This window comes from Salvia miltiorrhiza, chromosome 7, assembly GCF_028751815.1.
Source record: "Salvia miltiorrhiza cultivar Shanhuang (shh) chromosome 7, IMPLAD_Smil_shh, whole genome shotgun sequence".
In the NCBI taxonomy this organism is placed as follows: Eukaryota; Viridiplantae; Streptophyta; class Magnoliopsida; order Lamiales; family Lamiaceae; genus Salvia; species Salvia miltiorrhiza.
The window spans coordinates 13,964,092-13,973,516 of NC_080393.1; the positions used below are offsets into that span (position 1 = coordinate 13,964,092).

Here is a 9,425-nt window from a genome sequence, read left to right on the forward strand (position 1 = left end):
TGAGTGGGTCCTTCGTAGTTTGGGTCTCAAAGAGTCTTGTGTGTTGCCTTGATAATTTTGAATGCTTTGGGAACCTGGTATTTCTTTGTGTACTTTGATTATTTTGGAATGCTTCAAATGCTTGGGTTGTCGAGTGTTTCAGGTACTTTGAATGCTTTGACTTCGTCGTATACTTTGAATATTGCGTTCTTTGAGCATTGATTCGATCCTAGCAGGGCTGTTTAGGCCTTGATAGGGCTGTTTAGTGTTGTGCAGTGGTGTTCGTGGGTGTATATTATTATCTCTCTCTTTCTTCCTCCCTTCCTTTTTGGTGACATGTGAGGTATGATCATGCACTCATGCTTTTACGTGGCCTTTGAACTTTGTCTAACTAGAGTAATTTATTTATGGGGAATATCCCGTAAAACGACATTGAATTTTAAAGGGCTCTGTTACATAGACAAAAAGTATTAATAAAAATAAGAGAAACGAGTTTGGCAGCGATGCTACGTTTACTGTATCTGTATCTGACCTGTTGAGGGTGTGGCTTTGTGATTCTTCACACGAAGAATTTTTTAAGCATGTTTATATTCCAATAGCGTGGTAGGGGTAAACCCGTTTCATCCACCAGTTTATAGGCTCCTCATTTGAGCACCTCCGTAACTATGTATGGTCCTTCCTAATTGGGTTCAAACTTTCCAACATGTTTCAATGCATCTGTTCTTTTTAGGACTAAGTCCTCTTTTTCGAACCTCCTAAGGTTTACATTCTTGTGTTACCTTGCTTTGATGATGCTTTTGTATTTAGTAGCCATGATCTGTGCCAATTCATGTTCCATGTCGATCATGTCTAGCTCCATTCTCCTCAGCTTCTCATTTTGATCCTCAGCGTATGTTTGAATTCGGTAGGAGGTTAGTCTTGCCTCAGCAGGGACGATGGCATTGGAACCATAAACAGTGTGCATGGTGCTTGCCCTGTCACCGTTTTGAGACTGGTCTTGTATGCTCGTAGGACCATATCTAGTTCTTCTGTCCACTTTCTTCTGCATTTTTCCAATCTTTTCTTAATTTCATCACAGATATATATGGTGCGATTCGTCAATTCTATGTGTCCATTGGCTTGCGGGTGTGCAACTGACACGAAACGTTGATCTATGTCCATACGATAGCAAAAGTCCTGTACTCTCTCGCTTGTGATCTGTATCCCATTGTCTGAAACTAGTATCCTCGGTGCCCAAAAATAACACCTCGTAACAGAGAATAACGAGAACACGAGAAAAAGCGTTGAAACGTAGAACTTTGTATTGATTTTAGGGTAAGGCTTTGAGAACAAGTAAACAATGATCGTCGATATTTTACACTAGGATTTTACATATATTTATAGGCAAAGTATTAAGAATCCTAAGAGGATGAGGACTTATATTTGAGTTATAATTACTACTAGAAAAACGTTCATAGATAATGGATTTTTTCCGTTATCTATGACTTGAAAAATTGTTGGGTATACTACTGTTATCTATGATACGTATCATAGACAACGGTTAAACAACCGTTATGTATAGTAGCATAGATAACAGTATGATGCGCTCATACATAACGGTACGCATCCGTTATCTATAACGGTTATACATAACGATTTTTCACCGTTATGTATTAAGATTTTACCGTTATATATTATTATTTTTTATTTTCATCATAGTTAACAATTTTTTGCACTTTTATAACGGTTTTAACCGTTATCTTTGATAGAAATACATAACGATTTGTTGCACTTTTTATATCAATTTTTTGCACTTTTTATAATTGCAATATATATTTTTTTATTTTCATGTTATTTATCTCGAAAATTAAATTAATACTTAAAACAACAAAATGACATTGCCATCGATAACATATACTCCCTCCGTCCCGACCAAGACGCTACATTTGCTTTTCGGCACGAAATTTAAGGAGTTGTAGAGTAATGTTTTAAGTGTGTAATAATAAAGTGATAAAGTAGGAGAAAGAAAGTAATAAAGTGATAAAGTAAGAAAGAAAAGGTAATAAAGTGATAAAATAGGAGAGAGAAGATAATAAAGAAATATTTAATTAGTGTTAATTAAGTGTTTAAATTCCTTATTTTTGCCAAATATAGAAATGTAGCATCTTTGTTGGGACGGCCCGAAAAGAAATATGTAGCATCTTGGGCGGGACGGAGGGAGTATTATATAACATCCAAAATATTCATACATTATCTCCAGATCACAAAATACTCATACAAAATACTCGTAACTGGGTAGGAGCTTTACAATATACTCCCTCCGTCCACCAAAAATATGCCACAATTTCCTTTTTCGTTCGTCCACAAAAAATATGCCACATCCATTTTTAGTAGTAGGGTCCACACCATTCCACTCACATTTAAAGTGGGACCCTTACTCCACTACCAATTTCACTCACATTTTATTAAAATCCGTGCCGAAAGTAAAGTGACATATTTTTGGTGGACGGAGGGAGTATCAGAAAACATCTTGAAACTTATTTGACAGATCTAATCTCAAATTTTGTCCTTCTTTTGACACTTGTTTGCATTCGTCCTGAAATAAGCAAACAACAAGTGATAATTAGAAAGGCAAACAAGTAAAAAAATCTAACATATTTATACCAAAAGATTAAGTTCCTCACAACAAAGTTTTTAATTTCAAGATTTAAGTCATGGAAAATGAGAAGGAAAGGAAAAAAACAAATTTGTTTGTTTAAATAATAGCAACATGGAGTATGATTTATTCTTACCCTAGCAAATCCAGGTTTCATACTTTCGGAAAGAACAACGGGGGATTCACTTCTGTTCTACACATCAACGCCTTCCATATCATCAACGGGGGATTTATTTAAGAAGTACTGCCATTAAGCATCATAAGAGCTTTATTATACATACAAATGTAGTAATCTAGGTTTAGGGTTCATAAACAAATCTTAGGTATCCGGAATTATATATACCACCATGAATTAGATAGAAATTTAAGGCCAATGTTCTCTAGCAAGCTCATTTTTTAGCCAACATCAACTAGTTGGCAAATCCAAGAATAATCTTCCGGTATGCATAGCCACTCAACTGTGCATTTACCTTATAATTGAAATCCTTAAAGCCCAACACAAACAAAATTGTTTAGCTACTTTAGTCACCACAAGCTGATAAAGGGTCCTGATATTTTGATGGAAAACAAGAAATGCTGTTTCTCAATGAAATAGAATCAATGAAGCCAACATCTATCCCAAAACAGCGTCAGTTCATTGAAAATCATTTACAATTGATCTAGTATCACTCTCTCACAAAGGGGAAAGAAATTAAGCAAAGCATGTAACATATTAAGATATTAAAATCATACTATTATAAATGTTAATCTGCAAACCATGAAGCATCCACCAGTGACAAGAAACACAAGTCACTTGGCCTAATGCAAATACCAAAACCAATCATATGCATTGAATTCAATAAATCAGAAGCAAATTCAGAAAATTTCAAGATCAACTAAGCAAGCATCAAAGAAGAACAAAGTTTCAGTCTCCATTTCAAGAATATTTCAATTTTCAACTAAATAGGATCAAAGCATATACCTAGATAAATCTGCATGAGCAGCCAATTAACCACGGCTCAGCCATGGACGCTCCTAATCCATGAGCAATCTGCATCCTCCTCCCATCTCCTCCGACTCCGCCCAACCTGTTCCCCAATCAAATTTTCTCCCAGCTTCAGAAAATCTCAACCAACCCATCACCAATTTGAAAAATAATCCAAACAGATCTAAAATACTTCAAAAACAGATGCAGGCATCCACCAAACTTTAATGAACAAAGTAAGCTGTCAATGGCATTAATCAATTTGAAGAAATAGCAATTTCTTCGCCATTGGGACATCCGTACAGCTCTTGAAAAAAATGCGAAACTAATTCCATCCATGGAATGTAATATGCCAGTAAATTAGCAGTATTATTCCATCTAATGTAAATATTGAGGTCACTAACACTCAGATCTTGATTAAAAATAATAAGTCTCTTAAACATGACATAAATAACACAAATAGGTTCAATTTGCAGACAAATATTCAGATTAGAATGCTAAAGGATGTGACTTAAGCAATTCTTACTTAGCAAGCAGAGAATTTGAATCTGAAATAATAAAGCTAAAGGATATAGTAATCTCAAAAGAATGCAAATGCCAATAATTGCCCTGTCAACAACGGACTGTTATGCTTAATAGTAAAAGGAGAATTATATGAATCCACAAATAGAAATGAAAAGGTCTAACCAACAAAATAATTCTGATCGTATAGCACATCCCCACTACATCTCCGTTTGTGCTTTATGTAGCTTTGCAGTTGGCACTACGTGGTTAATTCTTGTGTGCTACTCGTTCCTCTTATTGAGATGATGCTTTTTAGTATAAAACCTAATGCAGTAAAATAAATCTGAAAGCAGAACACACAAATAAATCTGAGACTTTTTTTCTTGAAGAAGTTGCTGAACTATTAGCCATACCAGTAGCAATAAATCTGAAAGCAGAACACACAATTTTCTTTAAATTGTAGAAATAATTCGAACACCAAATATGACGATTTTGGTTAACTAATTTCCTTCAATTTCGATTAAACTCTAATTTGAGACTTTGGGTGGACGATGTGTCACTCACCCAACCTCTGGACTTAACTTTCTCTCTGCAGCAAGAGATCAACAGATGCAACAAGTCTTATATAATAGAAAAGCCACCAACATATGAAATAAAAAGCCAGAGCTTCAACCTGCAAATTCAGAAGCTAAAACAGCTGGAAAAACTACTCACATCAACGAAGGAAAACGAGACAATATGTTTTCAAGTTTTAAAATTATTAGAAGCTCTTCAAGAGCTGCAGTTGACACATTCTTTTTGTTAACAGAAAAGGCTCTTGCAAATATAAAACAAGGTGCAAATTAGAAGAAAAAATGCAAATTGCCTCACAACATGCATTTATCTCCATTAACATCTAAAAGCATAGTGAATAAAAGTATAGTTGGAGCCACTCACTTACACCTATTCTAAATCGACGGTGAACTGTGGAATATGAGGAGAGGTTGACCGAATCTGAAAATTTGGGGCTTTCTGTAAAAAATTTAGGGCTTTTGTTTTTCAATGGGAATTGGGAAAATTAGAGACGAGATAGAGAGGGAAAGCTTACCAGCGGCGGCCTCACCGGAAGCTCACGGCCGAAACGGCAGATGGAGGATGAGAGGAGAATTAGGCCTTTCCCCCTTTACTACCTCGATTATGTGGAGTTGAGAAGAGAACCGGCCGTAGAACACCATCGGCTCGCCGATCCTCGAACCACCAGCAGCGATGGGCGGACTCTAGGTCGCGCAGCTCGCCGGTCTGCCTGAGATGGCGACGGCTGGGCTGTACCGAACAGAGAAGAACAGGAGAGGCGAGATCGCGGCAACCGATGTCGTCGGAAGAGCGTGAATAGCTACCATTCGTCGGAACTTGCCTCGGCAGCGGCGGCGACTAATCGAGTTTGAGAGATATAATTATACAATATTTTTAAATTACTTAATTAATAAATTAATTATGAAAATAAAAAATTAAATGAAATAATTGCATACATAACACTTTGTCTTAACGGTTTCAATAATCATTATGTAAGAGTTTATAAATACGCACATAGATAAAGGTCGGCTTAACGGTTTGTTTTGTAATACCCTTATGTATGTAACTAATAGATAACGCAAAAACATAACGAATTAATTGAAACCGTTATCTATGCATATAGACAACACTACATAGATAACGGATTTTTGCAAAACCGTTATCTATTCCTAAAAGTGCGTGTTACGTATGTATACTTTTGTAGTAGTGAATCGAACTATACTTCTTCATGTTGATCTTCGCATATTAATCGTAATCTTGATTTCCGACTTAGTTGGACACGAATATTGGATTCTCTTGGAATAAGATCATCTCCGTGAAATTAGGCCGTCTTGTTGAGATCAGCGTTACGTTGTTTGTGTCACGACCGCACTTGCTAAGGATAGCAAATTCGGGGAAACCGCGACTAAGGGAGGGAATTTAGGAACGGGAGTTAAGAAAGGGGCATATTCGGTTTCTTGATGACTCGACTTGTACAAGGAAATCAATCGAAATATCTAGATATCAATGAAGGCCACAAGGGGACCGTACATAATATTATCCCAAAACGGGGTACTCAATATTTTTAGTACATTATTAAATAATACATATTGTTTGACATAATATCTTAACATAATCAGTGTTCGCAGCGGAATAACAATTTGAGTATATGTATGAAGACATATACTCTACTCTGAGGTAATCATCCTAGTTTGACAAAGCTCCGCTTGCACACTACATCCTCGATCACCGCTCAACCTGCACATTTAAAAATACATGCAGGGCTAAGTACAAAAGTACTTAGTGGACACTTGCCGAAATTTACATACATGCATAATATTTTATTGTCAAGCCTTTCAACAGTAGTAAGATACGAGGGTTTTCCTTTAAAGACTCGTATTTACCAAACATAATATCATTTCTTTCATCAATAACCCGCGCAGGTATTTTATATCATTAATCACCATATCAGTAACTCGTGCCGAGAGGGAGGCCTCCCTCTACGGACACTATGATCGGCCAACCCGCTAGATGACTCACGATCACAAGGTGTACACTAATTCCGAAGGGATTTGCGGTCCCATCCAGAATCCGAATTCGATTAACATCAGATAGGCAATTAATAATAAAACATAAAGCATTTAGGCATTGACAATATCATTTAAATTCATAAGCATAAAGTCTTAACAATTCTAATATATAATTTTAGTTTATACAGTAGAAAGCCCACCTGAATAGCAGACTCACGGTTTAGCTCTAACTCTGGTGCTTGACCTTTAATCCGAGAAAATAAAATAAGATTCTAATTCTCGAAAAATCTCAATAAATGAGGATGCGTGAAATGATTATGCATGACTCATATTCCTTTAATTAAATTATGAGATGCTAATCCTATTTAAGGAATTAAATCTCGTCTTATGAGGTCGGATTATTAATCTTTAATAATCTACTCATCTTAAAATAATCTAATTCACTTACTAATTAATAATTAGTAAGTCTTAAAATTTATCACTAATTAAAATAATTAGGATTAAATAATGGGCCTAAATTAATAAATCTCATTGGTCTTAACTAATAAATTTCATTGAACTTAATCAATTAAAATAGTAGGAGTTCAATTAATAAAAATAATAAATTCATTATTAATAATTAATAGAAGCCCAATCAAAATAAATAATAAGAGCCCATTTATAAAAATAATAGAGTCCAAACAATATATATATTAGCCCAATGGAAATAAAATAAGCAAAGCCCAATTGAATTAATCTCCGGCCCAATAAAATAAACTAGGCCCAAAAGGAATTTAATTCGAGCCCAAATGAACAAATTCGAAGCCCAGTGCATTAATAATATTAGGCCCAACATCAATTAAATTCTAGAGCCCAACAAATGAGGCCCAAGATAATAAAATCATGAAGCCCAATAAGTGAGCCCATCATCACCCTTAAAATAATTAGTAAATTTTAATATTAATCTTATCTCGTCAAAACCTTAGACTCAAAACATTATCACATACTATCATTTAGGTTCGAAACTATTTATTCGAACATCAACATGCGCATTAATCATAACTCGTTCTATTTATGTCATCAAGTCAAATATTCCGTCATTTAAAAACAAATCCTATAATATTACATAGATAAATTATATCATCATAGATCATGCTTTCTCATACATAAAACATTTAATCCTTTTCAAATAATCCATATTAATAAGTCGTTTGAAAAGAATTAATTTAAATGAGAGTTTAACTCAAAATATTTTATTTTATAATCCCTTTATAAATACTTGAAATAAAGAACTCCATTTAAATAATTAATTTAAAGGTCAATATATAATTAAATTAATCAAGCTCAATTTAAATTAATAATTAAGAGCTCAAATAATTTAAATAGATATAAGCCCAAATTAATTAGATAAATTAAGTCTATCATGTTTTTCTTTGAATAAGCCCCAAACAATTAAATTAAAATAGGCCCAAATAAGAAAGCCCAAAATTTTCGGCCCAAACCCGGCTCAAACCCGGCCCAAACCCAGTTGAAACCCGGCCCAAACCCAGCTCCCTTTCTAACCTAAATATACACACACACTAATACACTCAAACACACACATTAGCTGCGCCTCTCTCTCTCTATCTCTATCTCTCGGCTCTCTCTCTCCCTATCTCTCTGCTCTCTCTCTTTACTCTCTCTGCTCTCTCTCTTAGTTCGGCTGAGGGCGGCGCCGCCTCCGGCGCGCCGCCTCGCCGTCGCCTCCTCCCCTCCTCTCCTTCGGCCACCGCGACCAGCCACCAGGTGTCGCCCCCTCGACTCCCTCGCTCCCTCGGCCGCTGGAACCAGGCGCAGCAGCGCAACCACGCCGGTGTGCCGCCATCGCCGGGCCGCCGCCTGCTCCCTCATCCTCGCGGCAGATCCGCCGCCGCCGTTCAACGCCACGGCCGCCTGGAGCTGCTGCTGTTCGCCTGAGGTCGACGGATCTGGCCTTCAGTCGTTCGTCTTGCTCGGAGTTCCCGCCGCCGTTGGCTTGCCCGGAGTCGCCGCTGGCTGGCCCGCGATCGACGGCCAGCAGCTCGCTGGAGGAGCCGAGCACCGTCTCACAAAGGTAAGCCCGGATCTCCCTATTCTCATTTCATTTTAAATTAAAAACTGAAACTCCTCTTTCCCTTTCTTGGCAGATCGGAGACAACCGCGGCTCCGTCGCCGTCCGTCAACCGCCGGCGACGACGAGCCACCGAGGCTGCCCTCCCCCTGACCTCGACTCACACACGCAATCAGCCAACACAAAGGGTTTTTTGTGCGAGAATCATATACTGTAATTGCTCAAATAAAAGTTTTAACTCTTTCCTTGTAACTTCAGTTCACAAGTACATATTTAGTAACTGTAAATCTATGAATTTGCTACTCATTTTCTTCATTTATCAAAGCATATGTAAATCTGAGTTAATGAGCATGTGTTGGTATTCTGGAGTTGATGTATACAATTGAAGGATATTATAATATATAAATTAGAAATATAAACCTTGAATGATGAAAGATGTGGTGTCGTTTCTTGGCTGCGAGAGAGATGGTAGATGAATGTGAGAGGTGGGAATTGGCTGAAAAATGGTGTAGGTTATAAAAGAAAAAAATGGGGTGGCTTGGATGGAAATTCTTCAACTTACAGGTATGAACACTTTCAGCCTGCATGTAAGACTGAAGAATTTCCTTCAGCATGCGCTCAAAATTCTTCAGCATGCGCTCAAAATTCTTCAGCATGCTTTAGGATTCAGCATGCTTAAGATTATTCTAATTAAAATATCTAAGAGATTAATAT

General features: G+C 36.8%; 2 long non-coding RNA genes across 3 annotated transcripts; one reads left to right on the forward strand and one right to left on the reverse strand.

Annotated features, from left to right (window-relative positions):
• Window positions 1-2,048: 2,048 nt before the first annotated feature.
• LOC130995352 (uncharacterized) lies at window positions 2,049-5,573 on the reverse strand. Of its 2 annotated transcripts, XR_009092131.1 has the most exons (5): window positions 5,170-5,573; window positions 4,266-4,425; window positions 3,576-3,681; window positions 2,751-2,858; window positions 2,049-2,554 (listed from the first exon to the last, which is right to left on the reverse strand). It is a non-coding gene; the product is annotated as an uncharacterized LOC130995352 (long non-coding RNA). The 2 variants fall into 2 exon arrangements; XR_009092130.1 differs by lacking the exon at window positions 4,266-4,425 and having other exon boundaries at window positions 2,161-2,554; window positions 5,170-5,548.
• Window positions 5,574-8,439: 2,866 nt separating this feature from the next.
• LOC130995353 (uncharacterized) lies at window positions 8,440-9,130 on the forward strand. The gene is made up of 2 exons (XR_009092132.1): window positions 8,440-8,714; window positions 8,788-9,130. It is a non-coding gene; the product is annotated as an uncharacterized LOC130995353 (long non-coding RNA).
• The last annotated feature ends 295 nt before the right edge of the window (window positions 9,131-9,425 follow it).